This window comes from Belonocnema kinseyi, chromosome 8, assembly GCF_010883055.1.
Source record: "Belonocnema kinseyi isolate 2016_QV_RU_SX_M_011 chromosome 8, B_treatae_v1, whole genome shotgun sequence".
Classification (NCBI taxonomy): Eukaryota; Metazoa; Arthropoda; class Insecta; order Hymenoptera; family Cynipidae; genus Belonocnema; species Belonocnema kinseyi.
In genome coordinates this window covers 30,047,035-30,069,425 of record NC_046664.1, presented here as the reverse complement: position 1 = coordinate 30,069,425, position 22,391 = coordinate 30,047,035, and the positions used below count along the sequence as shown (strand labels likewise).

Here is a 22,391-nt window from a genome sequence, read left to right as displayed (position 1 = left end):
GTTTTTGAATACTATAAACATCCTTAAAGAAAATTTTCGAATTAAAAAAAAAAGTGGTCCCGAAAATATTCAAAATGCGCTCACTTTTTGAATTTATATCAAAAATGTTTGGCTAAGGAACTTGACCTTTAGTTTAGAATATTAAAAGAGTGTCCCAAAGGCCAATTTAATACATTAATTTTTTCCAAAATATATCGTGCTCTCAGACACGCAGGTAAGCAGGTATACAAAAATACGAATATACAGACATAAATATAGACAGACATATACATAAAAACACGTCTTTTAGATTCAGAGGGTCTCAAAACGTGGACATTTGACAAAAACTGAGGGGTGGGGGGTCAAATTTTACATAAATCTAATACCATCTCTGATGAGAATGTAAAAATGACAATCCTTTGCCATTTATTTTTTATTGGATTTAAATTTAGTTGATATGCTCCTTAGAAATATTTAAAAATCCCACAAATCTTAGAGAATAAATTAATGAAAATGACATTTTTTTACAATTTAATTTTAATTTGTTACAAGAACAATGTGCGCGCAAAAGACACGCAATAATTGCTCATTTGTCTTAAGAAAAAAGCTCGGTTCTTTTTTTAACATTTTGTTATAGATTTTTTTTCTAATATAAGGACTTGATTACATTTTCAAGATTTTCGCTTTTCATGAATAGCGACTAAAAATTCTTTATTAGTTACAAAATGTTTTAATATTAAATTATTATAAATTATATATTTTATGTTTGATTTCAAATTTATCTTCTTTAGTTGAAAATTCATATACTAATTTGTTGAAGATATCTGTCTTCTTTTGAAACTTTCTCTTTTCTAACAAAGCATTCGATTTCTTGGCGATTAATTCTTGTTTTTTTAAATTCACCATTTTGATAAAAAATTCGTTTAAAAATTCAAAATTTGGCAAATAATTAATGTATTTTGTTAAAAATTTATTTTCTACAAAACGATTCAATTTTTTATCATAAAAATATGAGTTTTGAACGAAATAGATTAATTTTCTACCAAAAGACAAATTTTCAACGAAATAGTTACATTGTCAACCAAAGAAGTGAATTTTGAACTAAAATGCTAAATGTTTATTTAAAACATGAATTTTTAGCAATGTTATTGAATCCTCGAACAAAAAAGATTAATTTTCAATCAGTTGAATTTTTAATCAGGAAACACAAATCTTCGAAAATTAGTGGAATCCTCAACAAAAACAGATTTTTTAGTAATGACAGAAAAAGTATTCACTCAATTTATTATTTTTTGCGGATAGATAATGAAAAATTATAAATAAAAATGTTAGATGAACATTTATTTTTTAAGTTTATTCATTTATTTGTATTCACAGTTAAATAAATATATAATTTCTAAAACAATTTTGAGAAAATTCACATTTTTTTTAAGGTTTCAGATATGTCGAAATCATATTTTTTCAGGATTGGAAAATTTGTAGGAAAAATTCAAGTCAGTTTGCAAAACATTTAGCACTTTTAGAAGTTTGGAAGATACATATTTCTTAAATTTTTTTTCAAAATTAAAAGTCTATACAAAATTTCGCAAGAAAGTTCTTTATTTTCTTCAAAACTATCAAACTTCTTAAAAATCTTTGAAAATTTTTACAAAATCTTCAAAAATTTACATTCGATTTAAAAATGTTTGAAAACTTTTTTAACTTTAAATAATTGTTGAATCATATTGAAAACTTACAAGCCTTCTTAAATACCTTGTTAGATTCTTCGAATTCTTCCTACATTTTTCTCGAAATCTTACATATTCCTTTTTGAAAATTTTAAAAATGTTTTAAAATGTTAAAACTTTTTAAAAATATTATCTTGACATGAATGCTTAGAAATATAAAATTAGATTAATTCATTCCTTGAATTATAAGATATTTTTTATTATTATGAAAACCTTAATAAATTGAAACATTTTTCTTGATAATCTTTTTTATTTATTTTCGAAGTTTCAGAAAATAATTAAAAATTTGTTGAAATCAATGTTAATTTTCTCTTAAATTTCTTTTAAATATAGTTAAATATAGTTAAAAATTAAACTCTTAAGAAAAGTTGTTTTTTTAGTTTACCTTAACTGTTTTTGAGTAAAATTTAAATATATTTTTCCGTTGAAACATCTAATGCGCCATTTTTTGTTCAGAATTAATCTTTTTTGAAATAAGTTTGAAATTACTTTTTTCAAATTTAAACTCTTTGCCAAAACTTAATTTTTTGGTTGAAGGTCCGTAATTTTAATTCAAAAATCATCTCCTTAGTTGCTAAATGAGACATTTAGTTGTGAATTAGTTTTTTCTATGGTTGAAAATTAATTTTATTTACTGGAAATTTGACTGTTTTAGTTAAAACATTAACTTCTGTTTGTTGTTAAAAATAATTTGCTTTTGAATTTTTGGTTTAAAACTTAACTAATTAGTTAAAGTTTCATCATTTTAGTTAAAAATTCATCACTTCGTTTTAAAACGTAACTATAGCTTTTAACATTACTTTTTTGTTGATGAAAATTGATCGTGTTAAGTTAAAAATTTATTTATTTTTAAGAAATTTCTTTAATTTTAGTAGAAATTAATCTTCTTATTTGAAAATTTGTATGTTAAGTTGAAAATCCAACTGTTTCCGTTAAAGATTTACTTTTTTGGTTAAGAATTCTTCATTTTAGTAAAAACTCAATCGGTTAAGTTGAAAACAAATTGTTTTCACTATTAGTTTAGCTACTCCATTTTTAGAAAAAATTAATCTTCAGATTTGAAAATTTATCTTTTTGGTTGAAAATTCCATTTTTTGATTGAAAATTCAAGTTTACTAGTTAAATATTCATCAATTTAGTTAAAGACGCTTTTTTTGTTATAAATTAAATCTGTTTGGCTGAAATATAAACTCTTTTGTCGAAAATATATTTCTTGGTTAAAAGTTGAACTATTTTGTTGAAAATTTATTTTTATTATTGATAATTTAATTATTGCATCTTTGCTTGTAAATGTATCTTTTTGGTGGAAACTTCAATATTAATAAATTTAATTGAAATTCATCTTTTTCGTCATTAATTAAAACTATTTGGTTTAAAGTTAACCAAATTCGTTAAAAGTTGATCTTTTTGTTTTAAAATTAACATTTATTCAGTTGAAAAGTTATTCCTTTTGAAACATTTGAATCAGTTCATCCAGTAATCTGAATTTTCACCTTAACAATGAAACATCAGTCTAAAAAGTTTCTTTTTAAAAGCTCGAAGAAAACTTTTTATACTATTTCCATAATTTTCAATTGAAATAGTAGAGAAAAAAGTTTTTTTTTAGATATCTACTTAATTATAATTAAACGGAATCTCTTTAGCCTCTTAAAATTATTATCAAAAATTCTTGAGCTGAATCTTTCTACTTTAAAAAAAACTATAACAATTTAAAATATTTTATCGCTAATATTTAAGAATATTTAATTTTTAACTAAGTAGAGTGTATAAATGTTTTGTTTTTAAAATTTTTATACATTTTATAAACTGTCAAATGTAGTTTTTAATTTGAATCAAATTTATAAAAAGCATTTTTTTCGAAGCTTTGCCTACTCGCATTCTATGTTATATTTTCTGAACTAACAAAATTAAATTCTTTTCAAATTGCTGGAGACCTCAGTTTCATTAATTTATTACTATTTATTTATCAGAGCATTGAGATAACCTTACATTTCTGGTAAACCTGAAGTTTGCAGACTCTTTTTGTATAATAGCAAAGAAATAAAAACCTTCATCAAATGACGAAAAAAGGTTTCCCGACAACATTAGTTTCAAATTGTTTCGATTAATTTCGAAATACTTCGAGAAATAATCAAAAATGGCGCCATACGCTTTTTAATAATAATAGGAAAAAAAATTGAAATTGAATTGTTTCTGTCAGAAAGTACTGTCATAAGTAATGCAGATATATCCTAAATTTCCGCTACGCTCACAGGAGTTCAGTTACCGAAAATTGGGAATGGAAGAAAGTCTATTTGACCTCGTAATCGTCAAAGGTAGCCTCTTATTACTTCTCGAAAAGAGAAAACAATAAAACGTTAAATTGCGACGAAGGTGAGAATCTGGCTAATGGCCTATAATGGCATAACGGTAAAATCAGTTATCTTGAAAAGTTATTTTTCTCAAAATAGGTAGTAACTTACTAGTGAATTACAAAATGGAAACTCAAGGAGAAGAATAATGAAACAGAAAAATAAGTAAATAAAAGGATGAATGTACAAGGGATAATAAAATATTAATAAATGGTTTGAAATCACATTTGAAATTTAACATGAAAGCAAAAGTGAAGCTTTCAGACGATTCAATTTACCATTTACGATTTATTTTATGACGATCGATTACCGGAATCGTCTTGCGTAATTACTGTACTAGTTGTGAGTTAGGTAGACCAGTTATTAATTAGAAGTTTCGTGAAGAATTAAACGTTATAATTAAGAAATATTTTCTTTCATACCGATAATCCTATTTGGAAACAAAGTTTTAAATAAATTTAATAGACAATTATGTATAGAAAAATTCGTTTTAAAGGAGAGGATTATTTAAATTTTTTGTGTTCTAAAAGCAGATTTGTCAATCATGTAGTAGAAAGGAAAAATATTTTGGAAAGGAAAGGTATTTTCAAAATTCGTTTAAAAGTGTAAAGTTAAAGAATATGAAATACTTCAGACTGAAAGACATCAAATTTGAATCTTTTGAAATGATCAATATAAAATTTTAAACAAAAAAGTTCAACTTTACACATTTGTTTTTTTTTTCATAATAGTAATTAGAAAATTGATTCGCTTCTCAAATATCTATGTATACCAAAAATCTGTCTTTTCAGTGAAAATTGAAAACATTATTTTTGGCTTTGCATGTATGAAAAACTTGCAATTGAAACGATTTTCTTAAAGAAACCCTTGACTCGAAAAATTTTTCCAAAACTATGGCTCCAATATACATAGTTTTTTGAATAAATGTTTGAAATAAGATACATACTTTTCATTTCAGTAAAGTTCTTTATTCCCTAAAAAATGTTGAATTTCAAGATCTATTACAAATTCTAGCAAGTTAATTATCATTAAATTGTTAAAATTCCGGGATGAATACAAAATCCCCAAAAATAAACTCATGATCATGAAAAATTCCTGAATAATAATAAAATTCGCGATATTCTATAATATTACTGAATTTCAAAATTTACGATACTAAAAAATTCCCGAAATAGAATTACAAGCATTGTAAAATTATTCGTCACTGCAAAATGGTTGAGACAAGAAAATTTCGGAATTATAAAATTCCAGAATCTTAACATTTATAAAACGGTTCAAAATAAAATAGGAAACAATAAATAATAAATGTAATACTTTTATATTGTGAAAATATCTATCATTAGATTTATTCCCGGAGACAAAACAATCCTGAAAAATAAAACTCCCGAAATTACAGAATTTCCGAACATTTAAAAATACTAAATGAGAAAAATTTCTAATAATGAAATTCTCGACAGTTTATAATGTTATAGAATTTTTAAATTCCTAAAATAAAATTGCCCACATTATAATATACACAATCCTATAAAACTACCGACACAGAAAAATGTCAGAATTAGAACATTTTCGAATCTCAATAATTAGATAATTATTTTAATAATAAATGCATAATGAAATAAAAGTATTCGAATAATTATTTCTTTATGAAAACAATAAATAATAATAATAATAAAGAATGATCTTTTCAAATAAACATTTTCCAACTCGAGAATTTTAAATTGTCGACAATTTTTTTATTGCGGGAAGTTTCTATTTTGAACATTTTTTTCGGCATTTTTAAAGTGTCCGAAGTGTTATTTTTCGGAAATTTTGTTTTTCTGAATTTTTTAGCATTCCCATACTTTTTTTCTGTATGAAAAATTTGTTGTTTCTAATCACATTTAACAATTTAATCAAAACCTATTTTTTGGATTTTTAACAATCATTCGAATATTACTTGCCAATTTTCAAAAATTGACAGAAGGTTTTTCCAGAATACCAAATGAAACTTTAAATTGAAAAATAGAGAAATAGTTGTCACTTTTATAAAACATTTTAAAGCATATTTTCTCAAAAATCACACGTTAACTTTTTTTATCTTTGAAGTAGCTGGTATGGTAATATGAGCTACATATCTCGTTAGTTTTGTTTTTGGTAAAATAGTACTTCAATTTAAAAATAATATTTTTAAACCGAATTCTTTCATGTTTTTCGGAAAAAAATTAAAAATGTTTTTAAAAATGTTTACAAACCTAGAAAAGTTCTAAAATAAATATCTCGTCCTCTTTTGTGCTATTTTTAATCGTTTACGATAAAAAAATATATAGTTTAGGAAAAAAAATTGTTCCTGGATTTGAAAATGGTTAAGCCTCTATGAAACTGATCAGTTGGAAAGGGAAATTGAAAAAAACATATCCTTTTAATTTTTTTTAATATCTAAAAAAAGTTTCTGCTACTATAAAGAGTTACCCAATCAATTTTATTCTGGCTAAATCATTTTTCAGGCCCATATTTATTTTTCTGTTTTTTTCCGGTTTCAAAGTATTTTATATTCTAAAGAAAACTAAAATATTGAGCACTTTATAAAATAGGTAATATTCAAATTTAGGAACAATGTTTTCTATATATTTCAACTTATTATTTAGAAACTGTTATTTTCAGTTAGTAATTAAGTTAAGAAGTATTAAAAAATAATGAAAAAAATCGAAAAATCCGCCTTTAATGGAGATTTTTTTTATCGCAGAAAATGGTTTTTTGTCACAAAGGTTATAAAAGTACTTTTGAACTCGACTATTATGGATTATTAATGAGTTTTAGATAGTTTTTAAGTTGTTTAAATATTTAAAAAAACAAATATCAAGCCCCTTTTTAAATTATAAAATTTAATTATTTATTTTATTTTATATATTTGAAATTATTGTTTTTAAAAGTCATTCTACATTTAAAACGGAGAAAAAAATTATAATAAAATAATTAAATAAATTGAAAACTTTGTGTTTTATGGAAGTCCTGTACAGTGGAAAATAAATGTTTTGCTTTTTCTTTTATTTCTCCATAGGAAATTGTGCTTCTATATATTTTTATATTTAAAATTTACATTTTTTAAGTATAAAGTAGAATATTATATATAATATTATAACTATATTATATGACGTTTATCCGTAAAAAATGTCGAAATATAAAGTAAATGCTGAGATTTATAAATATATAAAAAAAAAGTTTTTTTGAAAAAATTTTGAAAGATTTCAAAAGCATAAAATGAAATTATCTTAGAATTCTAGGGAAACTTTTAAATGATTTTTTACTTTTAAAAATTACTTTTAAAAAAAATTCAGAAAGATTTCAAAATATTTTAAATGATTTCGTAAAATTTTGCAAGGAAATGGATAGATAAAGGGATTTAAAGAAACTGTGAAAAAAAATTTAAGGTTTTTTCAAATATTTGTTTAAAAGCAATTTTAAGAGGATCCTGAATATTTCAAAAAATTGTAAACACAATTTAGGTTTTTGAAAAATTCAAACAAATAATTTAGAAGTCTTTTAAACATTTAGAAATTTTTGAGATAATAAACAAACTTTCTTTAGATTTTTAGGAAAATTTGTCAGAAATAATTTTAAACTTGAAAAGATTTTTAAAAATGTACAGCAAAATCTAGATTTTTAAAAATTTCGAACAACAAATTTAGAAGTATTTGGAGAATTTTGAAAGGTTTCAAGAGAATAAACCAATTGTTTTAAGATTCCTGATAAAATTGAAAATCATTTCTTATTTTTAAAAATTAATTTAAAAGACTCTTTACACTTTCTCTAAACATTTTAAGAGATTTGCACAATTATCGAAAAAAATCTAAAAGATTTAAGAGAAAGTTTTTTTTATTTTGCAGTATTTAAAAAAATGCTAAGAATAATTCGAATCAGTTTAGAATATATTATTGGGAAGTTTTGAAAGAATTTCAAACTTAATTTATAATTTCAGAAGAGATTAAATTTTTTTGAAACAATATTTAGATTTTAGAAGCTTTTAAAATAAAATTTTTAAGTTTCTGAAGGATTTTAAAAGGTTTCAAGATAATAAACAAATTTTCTTAAGATTCCTGCAAAACCTTAAAAGGATATTTATTTTAAAAAATTAATTTTAAGATTTCGAACCAAAATATCAAAGCTTTTTGGCAATTTTGAAACGTTTTAAAAAACAAAACATTTCTTAATATTAGTGTGAAAATTTCAAGCATACTTTTTTGTTGAAAATTAATTTTTTAAGAAAATTAATTTTTTCAATATTTCAAAAGATATCTAAAAATTGGAAAAAATCTGAAAAATGTTATGGCATTTAAAAAAATTTTTTAATATTTTTTACAATCTTAGGAATAATTCTAGTCATATTAAAAGATATTTATAACTTTAGCAGGGTTTGAAGAAATTAAAAATATTTTCAAAATTTTATAAAATATTTTTTAATTTCCTCCAAACTACTTTTTTATAAGTTTATGGTAATTAGAAGCTTTATATAATTTAAGAGAATTAAAATAATATACAGGATTCCAATTATTTAGGTTTCGGATTCAGGGATTAATAGTAATTATTAATATTTACATTTTAATCGAAAACGAACGAGACCGATCAAAATATCTGAAGTTCTCGTAGATAAATGCAGCACTAGAGATTTTGTAACCAAGATCCAAGTGGTTGATTAGCGAAGTTGCTTAGTGCGTTTTTAATTTTTATATACTGTAATATTTATAGTCTGTAATTTTTATAGACTGTAATTTTTAGCAACCATCACCTAGTTTTCCGCACTCTGTCTGTATAGTATAGTCACTGAATTTTTAATCAACTTTTTTCTCGTGAAGACTTTTTGAAATATTTCCTTATTTGAAATGCAATTTGTCTTTTCTTTTTTTAATTATTAAAAAATCGCTATAATGGTTAATGCCGAATACCGCGTATGTTTAGTATTTCCTTCCTTCCTGAGAGCGTATTGCAAAAATGGTACTGGTCAGTTTTTCAGGTGGAAATGCCAATCATCTACCTGACCTGCATCCATTAAACATCGAGGACGGCGTTGGAGATTCCTTCTTGAATTTATGAATGTCGCCTGCTGTAAAGGGACTGTGTGCAGTGCGTACGTTTCCTGGTTGTAAAGGGAGATGTATGAACCTTATGGGAAAACGTACATTAAATACACGAGACTCCACTCTGTGACCGTATACAATAGCTTATGGGGAGTACTTATGGGGAGTTCCTGCATCCAGGTATTTATATGGAACTTTTTTAAATTAATTTTTTTCTGAAAAAAGATCTTCTTTTGCTCCGCTGGGAATCGAACCACAAACCACAGAAATTCCGATTGCCGGTCGGGTGCTTTCCCATTAAGCTAGTATAGAGATGGAGAGAAGAATCCTTTTTCAGAAATACAGCATTATTATGCCACGTATTACAAATCAAATTTTTCATGGAATCGGTATTATCGTCAGGGTATAACAAAATTTCCTAACGTCTTTACAGGCTAGATAGAGTTATGAATTACACATTTTTTTAAAATTAAATTTCTGAAAAAGGATTCTCCTTTCGATCTCTGTAGTAGCTTAATGAGAAAGCCCCCGACCGGTAATCAAAAGTTCTGTGGTTCGCTTCCCAGCAGAGCGAAAGAACAAGATCTTTTTTTAGAAAAAATTTAATTAACAAAATTTTTAATTCATAGCTCCATCTGGACTGTGCAGACGATAAGAAATTCTGTTATTCTCTGATGATAATACATGTTCTTATATGCAACTATCCGGAAGAAAGCATAAATTAAAAAAAATCAAAGAATAGAGAACAGAGAGGAAATTGAAGAAAGGGAAGATGAAAAAGTCGAAAAGGGAAATATAATACAGTAAGAGAGGCACGAGAATATAAGAAAAAAATGTAAAAAGAAAAAAAAATATGTAAGAAGAAACTAATAAATCTGATATTCTTCACACACAGGGAACTATTGAAACAAAAACTAAAGAGAAAGTAAAAAAAGAGCTATAAAAGTATTCACAATACAAATTTATTTGTAGCACTCCTGGATCATTTTCACACCTTTAATTATCCTTATTTCTCTAACTTGAGCTTATTATTTAATAAAAAGGCAACGAAATCAGATGTTTATAAATACAAAATTAAAGGACAATCTGTAATTATGTAATAAAGAAAAATTAAAATTAGAAAAAAAATTGCATCAACACGTTAAAATATTATATTATATATCATTCATATAGTTACATCAGGTCATTAGTCACATATTTTTCAAAAATTCTCTGGTAATTTCAGGATGACGCCAAAAGTAGCCAGAGTTAATTAAAAATAATTACTTTGTAAGTTTCTAGGGATTCAATAATTATATTTAATTTAGAAAGTCTAATAAAATATACTACAAAGTGTTCTTAAATATATTATCACCACCGATTAATTAAATAATTACATGATACTTGGTGACTTATTATTTGAATAATAATTCTAACCAATTTTTGTTTTATATTCTTATAAATAAAACTTATTGAATATTTGGGTACATTAATATGGACCCTAATTCAGTTAAAATTAAAACGCTTCAAATTTCTAACTTTTCAAGTAAAAAATAGAATTTTTCTACAAGATATATAAATTTCTTTTACCAATTAGATAAATTTTCAAATACAAATATTAATTTCTCATAAAAAAAATTTCAACAAAATACATGTATTCTTAACCACACAGTTACATTTTCAACTAAAAAATAACAATTTTTGACTAAATAGTTGAGTTTTGGAATATGAAATATCAGTCTGGAATATATGAACGCAGTTAAATTTTCTGTTCAAAAAATTAGTTTTCCAGAAAATAAAAAACCGACATTATTAACCAAAGTAATAAATTTTCAACTTGATTGTCAAATCTTCAAGTGGAATAATTGAATTTTAAACAAAAAATATGAATTTTAACAAAAGAATTGAAGTTTCAACCAGGCAATTTAATTTTCAACTAAAAAGGCAGATTTGCAACTGAAATGATCATATACCATATTTAAAAGGAATACTTGAATTTTCAATATTAAAAGATCAACTCTCACACAAGAGGATTAAATTTCTACAAAAAAACATTTTTTTAACAAAATACATAGATTTTCAACGAAATAGTTGAATTTTCAAGGAAAAATACCAAATTTCAACTACATAGTTGAATTTTAAACAAAAAAGGATAAACTAAATATTAAATTTTTGGCTAAAATTGATTTTTTAAATTAAATATTTAACTGCATGGGTAATAGCTTAATCATTCAAAAAATGTAAATATTATGTTTTCTTGAAAATTCATGTAGTTTGTTGAAAATTGTCTTTTTTGGTAGAAAACTCATATTTTTTTTAGACTCGTAATTTTTTATAATATTTGACATTTTCAGGTTAAAAATGCAAATATTTTGTTGGCAACTATATTACTTTCTTTTAAAATTAAACTCTTTCATTTAAGAATTTTCTTTTGTTGAAAATTCGTTTTTTGTTATTGAAATATCAGCTATTTAATTTTTCGTTGAGATTTTATATTTTAGTTGAATTTCCAACCTTTTGTGTTCGAAATTCAATAGTTGAATGAATGCAAAGAATTCAATAGTTACTGAACTTTAATATTTTTTGTTTGAAAATTTGACTATTTGGCTAAAAATGGACTTTTTGTAGTACAAAATTACACCTTTTTTGTTAATTAAATTGTTTTATTTTAAAAATAAATTTTTAATTTTGATTTTAATTTATCTTTCTTGTATAAAATTAAAATATTCAAAAAAAAATTATTGTTTTGAAAATTCAAATGCTTTTGCTCGAACTTTAATATTTTTGGTTTAAAATTCGATGATTTGTTGAAAATTCGTCTTTGTAGGTTAAAAATTCATCTCTTAGGTTAAAAATTCGACTATTTTGTTGACAATTTAATTACTTTCTATTTCAATTTAACCCTTTGCTTAAATTTTTCCATTTTGTTGAAAAATCGTGTTTTGTTTTTAAAATATCAACTATTTAATTTTTCTTTGAGATTTCATATTTTTGTTGAAATTTTAACTTTTCGTTTTGAAAATTCAATATTTTACTAAATTAAAAAAATGCAATAATTGTTCAATTTTAATATTTTTATGTCAAAATTTGGACTATTTAGCTAAAAATTGGTTTTTCACTAGAAAATTTTATTTTTTTTGTTAATTGATTTGTTTTTCTTTTAAAATAAATACTAGAATGTTCCTTTTTTTTATTTTCATATATCTTTTTTGTTAAGAATTGAAATCTTCTGAAAAAATGATTTATTTCGTTGGAAATGCAACCGCTTTTGGTGGAAATTGATTCTTTTTTGTTTAAAATTTGATCATTTGTTAAAAGTTCGTCTATGTAGGTTGTAAGTTCTACAATTGGCTTAAAAATTCAACTTTTTTCTTAAAAAACGTATTATTTGATTTAAAATTAAATGTAAATTCGCTTAAATTTCGATAACTAATTAAAAAATGAGCCAATTCTAATGAAAAATGTTCGTTACAAAATGAATTCAACTAACTTTGATGATATCAGCAGCAAAAAATCATGAGTTGAAAAAGTCATAAAATTGTTGTTAAATTTGAAAAAAGTTAATAAGTTTAAAATACTTTCAATTTTCGCGACCTAAATTTTGACCGTGATAGAATAAAAAAATCACAAAAAAAATATATTTCCTGACCATAAAATCAGATTTTGGGAGCGCATAAGAAATTTTGACACTTAAAAATAAAATACGACACTTTTTTAGGTTCCACTAGACCTACAATTTCTACTATCTTTCGTGAAAAATATTTTTCCACTGAAAAAAAGTACCGGAAAAAATGAACTATTTTATCGTGGAAAACCTGGAAAAGTCCTGGAATTTTTTTTTAAGAAATGCTAGACATCCTAAATCACCTTTTTTATTAATTTATCCCTTGGATACGAAAGTGCCCTATCTGAAGAAAAGTACCTATTTAGTATAGAGAAAGAAAAAATGAGCATGACTGCAAAAGTTGAGATTTAACGAAAAAAATTGAAACTGGGCAAGGTATCAGATAGATAAATTTGGTCAGTGAACAAATCGGAAGCTGAATGCATATTTTAACAGGATATCAATGACCGAATCAGCTACTTGCGAATGCGGACTCGCTAACCATGAATGCCAATCAAGTTCTATCATCATGTTAGGAACTCAAAAATGCTTCCCTCATTTGCCAGAAATCAATGAATAAATAAGCGAGAGCTCCTCCCATGAATATGAAAAACACGGCAAAATTATTAATCTGTGTCAGCACTGTATATTATTAACTGTTCGAATTTTGATCCAATTAGAAAAAGTAACGAACTTCTGTAATTAGTTTCAACAATTAAAAATCAAATTAATTATGGTTCTAATTGACACACGTAAATGCTAATGACACATTTAAGATATTAGAAAACATAGAATTACCAACATTATTGATACGTAAAATTGATGGGAATAACAAAATAAATAATAACATAAGCAAGGGATTAAGGAATTAGCGTCAAGCACCAAAAGTAACCATAGCTGCTATTCGCAGTTAAAAAAAATAATTATCGCTGCTATTTTAGAAATAAAAATATAACATTTTTTATAGCAAAGTATTTTGGAACATTTAATATATTTGATAAAATAAGAATTACCAGTCGATAAGTATCCACTTTTTAAAATTCTTAATTCTCAATAGAAAATTTTTTTTTAGGATTGTGACAAACACAAACGAGTAAGGGATCATCCATAAACTACCTTCCAAATTTTGGGCAATTTTTTACCCCCCTACCCCCTACGATTTTTCGTTTATACTGATTTTTGTTGTGTTTATAGCGAGTCAAGTTGCCAATATAACTATATTATCTACGTTACCATGTGGTAAATTATAAACTTCGGTAATAGATCAACAATTAAAATACAGAAACGATTTTCTGTGTATATGTTTGAATATGCCTTATTCTATTTTTTTATGACAGTTAATCCGGGTATTATCAAATGTTAAATCTAAGAAAGGTACATTTTGAACAAATAATGGAATAATTAAATTTTTAATTATAAAAAAATTAATTGTTTATCAAATAGATGATTTTTTTAAACTTAATTATGGAACATTCAAGACAGAATGACGAATTTTCTGTACCAAACAGTTGAATTATCAAATAAAAAATATAACATTTTGATAATCAGGTTAATTTTAGACGAAAAAAGATGAATTTTCAACAAAACGGACGACCCCTTGGGGAAATTTGAGTCTTCTGCTCTTAAACATAAGAAATTAAAAAAAAAGTTTTCTTTCATCTCTGAAGTGTTGTAAATAATTATCAAATATTTGTATCATTTTTGCTTAATATTTGATCATGGTATGGAAATAGTTTTATGTTTGCTCCTAATTAAGTTTTTATTCTCCTGTTTTTATATATTTTCTCAGGTTTGTCGAAAATATTCGTTCCCTTTATCTTTTGTGAATTTTCATAATAAATAAATAATCTCAATTTAAATCGTTAAATTTAAAATGATTCCATTTTTAATGTGTACAATTTAAAGGCGTTCAACTTTAAAGTCTCTTAAATTAAAATTGTACAATATCAAGGATTTGAAATTGAGAAATTTTTTCTCCTTCAATTTACATTTTTTAGATCAATTTTAAAAACACTGAAGGCTCAAATGAGCATAAAAATAACATTTGTAGAACTTTCATTGTGTGATATTTTTAAATTTGGAATTATAAGAATTTGGACTTTTAAATTTTTATGACAGGAGGGGGGGGGGCAAAAATTAATATTTGAAAATTGACCATAAATTTCTTCAAAATGAAGAAAGAAAATTTCAATTAAATGCAAATTTTCATTATAACAAAGGACCATTCATTAAAAGAAACAAAAATGTTCTTTCGAATTAAGGGAAATATTTTTGACTCAATAGACAAACATTCGAACAACAAAAAAATTTATTTTCAATAAAATAATTAGATTTTCTACCGAAGCCATGCTTTTTTGAACTAAAATTATGAATCTTGAACCAAAATAATTATTTTTGAACCAAAACGATTAATTTTCAATCAAAAAGTTTAATTTTCTTCTATAAAAGGTCAATGTTTAATAAAGAAAAGAATATTTTTATTATCATTAAAAGAAATAATATTATAATGAAAAGAAGAAGAGTTTAAAATAAGAACATTAATTTTTACCTAACAGTTGAATTTTTATCTCGAGAAATAAACTTGCTACCAAAAATGGAATAGTTACATTTTTAATTAAAAAAATTTATTTTCATAAAAAAAACAACAATTTTTCACAAAATACTATTTAGCTATTCAACGGAAAAAATGAATAAATTTTCAACCAAGAATAGAATAGTTATATTTACAGTTGCAAAAATTAATCTACAATAATAAATACATGAATTTTTAATTAAAATCATGCAACATAAGAAAAAAATTTTAAACTATATATTTATCTAGATTTATGTAAAACTTTATATCGATTTTTAAATTAAAATGGAATAATTAAATGAATTAAAACAATTTACATTTTCAACAAAATTATTAAATTATCAATGTAATAGTAGAATTTTTAACCAAATAAGATAAATTCTAAAACCAAACTCTCATAGTAGGTTTTTAAACCAAAATAAATATAATATATACTATTTATTTGCGATATTATAATATAATCAATTTTTTAAACAAGTAAACAATTATTATGTCTAGAATCCTTACGGTTATTTTCGACAACAACAAAAAACCATAAAAATCGCTTCTGGCCATAATGTTATCTTTTTTAATAAAAAATGCAACTTCTTCGGTAATAGAAAGGCAATTCAATTTTAAGAAAACTAATCTTATTGGTTCAAAAATCATATTTTGCTTTCAATGTGGAACTGTTATGTTGAAAGTTTACTTTTTTTTTAAAGACTCATAATCTTATTTGAACATTCATCTCCTTGATTGAAAATTGATATTTTTAAATAAAAATTCATCTTTTCTAGTTAGAATTTAACTATTTTCTATCCAAGATATATTTTTTAAATTCGTCTTTTTTGTAAAAAATAAATCAATTTTATTGGTTAAAAACGCAAATAATTAGTTGTACATTAATTATTTCACGTTAAATATTTTGATCCCAAGAATGAGTCTTTTGGGTAAGGAACTGAATCTTTATTGTTGAAAAATCATCTCTTTCAACAGAAAGTGATGCTCAAATCACAGAATCATTTGCTACTTAAATCAAAACTAATAGTTTTTTTATTTAAATGTGATAAGGTTTAAAAAAATAAAATATTTAATTTTAGAAAAACTATGCATCATTGTAGAAGCGAAAAATCAATTGTTCCTAACCTTCCTAGATGTTCAAATTTTATTTTTGAATTCTGGCAGGGTTTTTAATCATCTTTCAAAATCCACCATAAAATGAAACAAAATGTTTTAAATTAGCAAAATGGATACGACTTACTTAAAAATATACCAATTCGATTCTTTCTAAATTTTCTTTTTTCTAGGGCAGGGAATTTTTTTCTATTAGAATCAAATTTTCACATTGTTCTCAGAAACAACAAAAATACAAAAAAAATTATCATAAAAGTTTTCACGTATAGAAAATTTCTACAATAAGTTTTTCTTGATACCTCTTGAAGCATTGTTGGTCAACCAATTTTTAACAATAAATTTGTTTAAACTCATTTTGAGGAAGGCAATAATTTTTTCTTACTTCTTCTACATTTTTCTACAATAAGTAACGACGATCATTTAAGAAAAGAATTTGATCCGTCGATTAACACAGATTCTTTTTCAAACATATAGTTCAATTTTCAACAAAAAACGGATTAGTTAAATAAATTTTTAGATAAGGAAAATAAATCTGAACTAAAAATAATAAATCTTGAAAAAAATTACCCTTTTAAAAAGTATTTTAACTGTATACCAACTAGTTGCTTTATCAACCAATGAATATGAATTCTCAACGAAACATATAATAGCTGATATTTCAACCGTAAAAGATTTTAATTTATAATTTCAAAAAGCAGATGAATTCAACAAAAATAGTTGATATTTTCAGTTTTAATTAATTTTTTAAACACGAGTATCAATTTTCAATAAAAAATAGAATTTACATTTTTAGTCGAGAAAACTACTTCAGAAATTTAATTATGGACCAAAAATGATGAATCTTCAATAAAAAAGAAATGAAAAAAAAGTATTTCACCTTCATGTCGAATAGTTGATTATCAACCAAAAAATATGAATTCTCAACGAAACAGAATAGCTGATATGTCAAACAAAAAGATTTTCATTAAAAAATAAAAATAACAGTTAAATTCAATCAGAATTGTTCAACTTTCTACTAAAAATAATAAACTTTTAAAGAAAAGTAGATCGCTTGAATTTTTATTTTTAAGAACTAATTTTCAATAACAATAGATCAAAAAATTTTCAATCAGTTCAGTTCTATTAAAAACACGAAATTTTAGCAAAATAGTAGAATTTTTAAATAAAAAAGATCAATCCTTAATTACAAATATCAATTTCCAACTAAGAAATGGAAGTTATGTACATTTTTATTTCAAAAAATTAATTGTTAATCAAAAACACGAACGTTTTTGTTAGAAATTAATTTTGAACCAAAAATGATAAAGATTTCATAAAAAAATCAATTTAAGAAAAGTATTTTACCTTTAAACCACGTAGTTCAATTATTAACCATAAAATATAAAATTTCAAAGAAAGACATAATAACTAATATTTCATCAGAAAAAGATTTTGTCGAATTCAGTCGAATTCAACCAAAATAGTTGAACTTTCCACTAAAAGTGATCAACTTTTAAACAAATGTAGAATGTTTAAATTTTCAATTTTAAGAAGTTTAGTTTTCTAAAAATAGAAATATTTAAGTTGTCAGCGAAACAGATGATCTTTTAACCAAGTAGTTTCATTTTCAAGAAAATAATTAAATTTTCAACGAAATAGTAGACTGTTTACGCAAACTAACCATATTTGAAACCAAAAATATAATTCTCTTAATTTAGTTCTTATTTAATAAAAGAATAAAAAATAAATGAGAAAAGAGGGATACAAGGGGATATCTCATGAAAACAGTGAAATTTTTTCAAACTTTAATACATATATTTAATTTTACTATTGGAGGGCTATATTTTGAAATATTTGCAAACAAAAAAAAATTATCATTAGAAGACGTACTAAATATTATTCAAGTGGGTAATGTTACTTACATGTATCCCCTCCTCCCACACATTGGTAATGTACTTTATTGATGACGCCTCAAACAAGAACTAATTTTATTTAAATAAATTTATTTTAGTGAATATATGGAAAGGTTCAAATATAAAAATTAAAAAAAAATATTTATGCAACTCAAGAAATGCACATAAAATTTATAGAGTGGAAAAAGTAATTTTGCCCGTCACGATAAATTACGGGACACAGTATTAGGTTAAGATACTTGTAAAAAAGTATATTTTATGGCAAATATTGCAAATTTTAGGTTCAAACTTTGCTTGGAAATAGCAGTTTAAAATGTATTCAAAATGTGGGCTCTTCTGTATTGATTGCCATGAACCACTTGCGGAGAGATAAAAGAGCTCACATCATGAATAATGTGGCGAATTTAAATTCATAGATTTGTATACCTATTACCTACAGTCGTTTGAAAGTCTGGCCGAGAATTTTTATATCAGACCATTAAACTTATTTATTTTTAGGAGAAAAACTGAAAAAAAATCTTGAGAAATATTCTGATAATAGAACAAAATTTTTAAAAAATGATAAAATTATAAGCCTCTTTTATTCTCAGTAAAATTTGAATAAAAAAATCTACTTAAAATGTAAATTTTGTTATCAAATCATATCTAGTTAAATTAATTGCAATTTATTCCAAATAATTTCTAAATTTATACTAATTATTGGACCATTTGTATATTGAAATTAAAAATATAGGTAGCTAAAATAATAAAAAATTTACGCCATGTTTCCAGGACGAAAAATATTAAATAGCGCAAAAATTCTAAATAATATTAATTTGTTTGAGAAATTATTTTCTATAAAGCTACTAAAAATTATACATAATTTTTTCTAATTTAAAACTTGTTTTTTTTTTCGAATATTCTCAGGGGGTCGTGCTTAATAATATTTATACCTATTCATTCAAATATGAAGTGAATTTAAAATTAAAATAGAAAGTTCGTTTTTTCTCAGATAAAAAATGTACTATAGCATTTGATGTTAAAAATTCATCTCTTTAGATTAAATATGGTATTATTTAATTCAAAATCCGACTATTTTTTGAAAGTTTAACAATTTTGTAAAGAAGTTATACTTTTTAGTTGAAAATATGTACTAACAATACAAATTTTCTTCGTTGAAAATTCAACTATTTTGTTAAAAATTTATCTTTTTTTTGCAGAACTTTCATCTTTTGGAGTTAAAAATGCAACTTTGTCGTTAAAAATTAAACTCCGTCACTGAACAATTAACTTTTTTTTAGCAGGTTTACCTTTTTTTGTTTGGAAATTTATCTTTTTTAGTTGAAAATTCAACTGTGTGAATGAAAATGCATGCATTCTTTGAAAATTCCTCTTTTTGGATATTTTCAACTAATTTTAATTTTAAATTAATATTTTTGCTGTTAAAATATGAAATATTAAATTTTTCGTTTAAAATAAAAATAATTTCAAGTTAAAAATTTAACTATGTGGTCGAAATTTAAACTGTTTTCTTGAAAATTAAAAATTTTGTTGAAGATTTATAATTTTCCTGAAAAAGTCATTTTTTTAGTTGAAATTTTAACTACATCAATAAATATTATTTTTTTGTTTTTAAAGTTTTATTTTTTAAAAGTGAGCATTTAATTACGTTTGAAAATTCATCTATTCGGTGAAAAATATTTGTAATTGGTTGAAAATTGGTCTTTTTTGGTAAAAATTTAAAGTGCTTAGTTGAAAATTCAATTAATTGGCTAAAAAATGTTTATTTTAAAATTCATATGTTTTTCATAGAAAATTCTTTTTCGGTTCAATTCAATAGTTTTATATTTAAAATGAAAATTGCCTCTTAGCTGAAATATCAACTATTACATTTTTTTGCGAATTTACCTTTTTTTTATTGAAAACGTAACGCTCCTGTAGAAAATTAGTCTTTTTGTCTTGTTAATTCTAGAATTTGCTAGTAAATGCAATGCCTTTGTAGAAAATTATTTTGGAAAATTTGAAATTACTTTTTTTGAAATAAAAATTCAAATATTCCATTTTTATTTAATGATTGATATTTTTTAATTTCAAAATTCAACGATTTCGTTGAAGAAGTATGTAATTTGTTGAAAATTCGTTTTGATCGGTAGAAAATGAACCTTCTTGGTTTAAAAGTCAACAAATTGTTTTTAAAAATTTAATTCTTTATGGTTCAAAACTCATGTCTTGTTTCTTTTAATTAACATCTTTTTGGTTAAAATATCAACAAGTATATTTTTATTCAGAATTAATTTATGTTTCTCGTTAACAATTCAACTTTTTTGTAAAAAATTCTTCTGCTTGCTATAAAAATTAAATAATTTGATAGAAAATTAAATTCTTATCGAAAATTGGGTTTTAAATTGAAAATTTATTTTTCGAAATAAAAATGCAAACTATTACATTTTTGTTTAATAATTGATGTCTTTTAGTTTAAAAATCTTATTATTTGATTCAAAATTGCAGTAATTGGTCAACTCTTGTTGAAATATGGCCTTTTCGATTTTGATAATCATCCCTTTTAGTAGAACCTCAATCTTCTTTCTTCCGATTTAATTTATTTTAAAAATTAAAATGATATTTTCAGCCATGATTTGTGAAATAAAAGAGATTATGTTTTATAAAAAGAGCCTAAAACTTACGAAAAATAATTATTTTAATAATATTTTTTGCAATTTAATTTTTTCTCACTTTCGAAATTCACGAATTTTTTTAAAATAGTTAAATTTTGAACAATCATGACTCATTTCTCCGAGAAAAACATTTTCTACAATTCTGCTGTTTGCAATTTTAGAAAAAAGAAAATAATGGTCAAATAAAAAGATGTGTCTAAAAAAATGTATCAATGATTTCAACCGTATAAAAATTTACTTTCAAAATTGGAATCAGAGTTGTAGAGCATGAATTTGAAAATAAAATAAGCCATTATTGATGATTATTCAAATATTTTTAAAAAATCGGTAAGACGTAATCATTGCATTTTAAAATTTCTTCGTGATTTTAAATTTTTGTTTCGTTACAAACGCTTTTTCATTTGAAATTACTTCATCAGTATTTTTTTTATATCATAAAAAAACTATTTCTATTAGAGATCTGATTTTTCATACAACTACGTTAACCCCAATTTTTGGTAAGTATTTTCTATTATTATCATTATTAATTATTAATACATAATAATAATTTAATAAAAAAATTAATATTTCAAAATAGTTTATAAATTTTTTTAGCCGACAGTTTCACGCAATACAAATTTAGGAATTTTTATTAATTAATAAATCAACTACTGGCTTATCAAAAATTATACTTTAGGTTGCACAGGAATTCAAAAATATAACTCATTACTTTTCACTCTGATGACTTTCGTTAGATACACAAACAATTTTTTGGTTTTTCTCTAAATAATACGACGGTTCCACTTCAAAATATCAAGCAATTTCACCAAATTTAGTAGAATTTACGCGAATATTTAATAAGCAACATTTGCGTCAAATTATTTTGGTTTTCCCGATGAATATTTCTTAAAATTAAATTCCAAAAACATACCTAAACCCTAAAAATTGTTATCCACATGTCTCTGATTCAAAAAGAAAACTCACCCCCTTTGTTGTCTAAACTCGGTTCCAAATGAAGAAATCACTTCTGGAAAATTCCAAATTCTCGTTCGGAAGAGGCCAACACAACCGTCTTTATCACAAAAACTCCTAAAACTTCTAAACTTCCAATAACTTTTCCTTCACCGACATTTTTCACCAGAATGCAAACCGTATCCTCTGCTGTTTTTTTGGCGAACGGAAGCGAAAAAAAGTAAACTGGGAACCGGAAGTTGTACACAATATTTCGCGATCACGTCTTTTTCCTTAAAAAAAGTAAAGTATTTGTCGAGAACTCGGACGATTAGAGATGAAAAATAGGTTGCGAAGAGAAATAGGGACTCATCGGAAGAGATGGTTCGTTGGCAAATGTGCGTATAGCTCAAAGCGCAGTGGAGAACTGATGTGAACTGTGTGCCGGCCGGCATGCAGACGGACGGGCGGGTTTCCGACCCGCTTAACCAATGGGGACTTCCCATCGCCCCACGTGCACCGCGAACTTATGCATTTTC

The 22,391-nt window shown here is 24.1% G+C and overlaps 1 protein-coding gene across 1 annotated transcript in view; it reads right to left on the bottom strand.

Annotated features, from left to right (window-relative positions):
* LOC117179133 overlaps window positions 1-21,985 on the bottom strand; it is a 144,153-nt gene extending 122,168 nt beyond the window's left edge. The window contains exon 1 of the mRNA XM_033370805.1: window positions 21,886-21,985. The gene's annotated coding sequence lies outside the window, so the exon portion shown is untranslated. The remainder of the gene's footprint in view (window positions 1-21,885) is intronic.
* Window positions 21,986-22,391: the final 406 nt, after the last annotated feature.